The sequence below is a fragment of the Colobus angolensis genome, unplaced genomic scaffold (genome assembly GCF_000951035.1).
Source record: "Colobus angolensis palliatus isolate OR3802 unplaced genomic scaffold, Cang.pa_1.0 Scaffold420, whole genome shotgun sequence".
Classification (NCBI taxonomy): domain Eukaryota; kingdom Metazoa; phylum Chordata; class Mammalia; order Primates; family Cercopithecidae; genus Colobus; species Colobus angolensis.
Window position 1 is genome coordinate 790,840 of NW_012117600.1, and position 1,556 is coordinate 792,395.

Here is a 1,556-nt window from a genome sequence, read left to right on the forward strand (position 1 = left end):
CAGTGAGCTGAGATCTGGCCACTGCACTACAGCCTGGGCCACAGAGCGAGACTCCATCTTAAAAAAAAAAAAAAAAATACAAAAATTAGCTGGGCATGGTGACGTGTGTCTATAATCCCAGCTACTCAGGAGGCTGAGGCAGGAGAATTGCTTGAACTCAGGAGGCAGAGGTTGCAGTGAGCTGATGTTTGGGCAGCCTAGGTGACAGCAAGACTCTGTCTCAATATATAACAAATAAAAATGCAAAAAATAATAAAAGGTGCCAGTTACCTATACTACCACCACCTAGAGATAATCACCATTGATCTTTTGAAAATGCAAATACTGAGCTTGGCACAGTGGCGTGTTTTTTTTTTTTTTTAGACAGAGTCTCCAGTCTCTCTGTCGCCCAGGCTGGAGTACAGTGGTGTGATCTCAGCTCACTGTAACCTCTGCCTCCCAGGTTTAATCAAGTCTCCTGCCTTGGCCTCCCAAGTAGTTTGTACTACAGGCACAAGCCACTGTGTCCGGCTAATTTTTTGTAGAGACAGGGTTTCACCATGTTGGCCAGGCTGGTCTATAACTCCCGACCTCAAGTGATCTGCCTGCCTTAGACTCCAAAAGCACTGTGATAACAGGGGTGAGACACCATGCCCAGCTTGTAATCCCAGCACTTTGGGAGGCTGAGGCGGGTGGATCACTTCAGGCCAGGAGTTCGAGACCAGCCTGGGCAACATGAAACCCCATCTCAACTAAAAATTCAAAAAAATTTAGCCAGGCTTGGTGGCGCAGGTTTGTTATCTCAGCTACTGGGTGGCTGAGGCATGAGAATCACTTGAACCTGGGAGGAGGAGGTTGCAGTAAGTTGAGATCTTGCCACTGAACTTCAGCCTGGATGACAGATTAAGACTCTGTCTCAGAAACAAAACCAAACCACGAAACAGAAGCTTTTAGAGCAAGTTCACGGGAGATGCAGTAGGAGGCGCAGGAACCACGCCCATGCTAGTGAAGAGTGTGGGGAGACTGGGAGGGCCACAGGTATTGTGCTGCTTCTGGCTGAGGGCAGGGGAATAGGGCGGCTGCTTCTGAAAGCAAATATCCTGAAAAACCTGTTGCTGGTACTCCAAATTCTGGTTCCCACGTAGATCATGAGACCTGAAAAAATTTCCAGGCAGGTAGCTTTCAGAATCTTTCCTGCTGTGATTAGCTTTCACTGCAGGTAGTGATTACCTGTGAGAGAACATCTGGGAATTATTGATTGAAAATACCTTCACTATTGGTTGGGCACGGTGGCTGACACCCGTAATCCCAGCACTTTGTGAGGCTGAGGCGGGTAGATCACCTGAGGTCAGGGGTTCAAGACCAGCTTGGCCAACATAGCAAAACCCCATCGCCACTAAAAAATACAAAAACTTGCCAGGAGTGGTGGCAGGTGCCTGTAATCCCAGCTACTTGGGAGGCTGAGACAGAGAATTGCTTGAACTCGGGAGGCAGAAGTTGCAGTGAGCTGAGATGGCACCACTGTACTCCAGCCTGGGTGATGGAGCGAGATTCCATCTCAAAAATAAAAAAAAAAA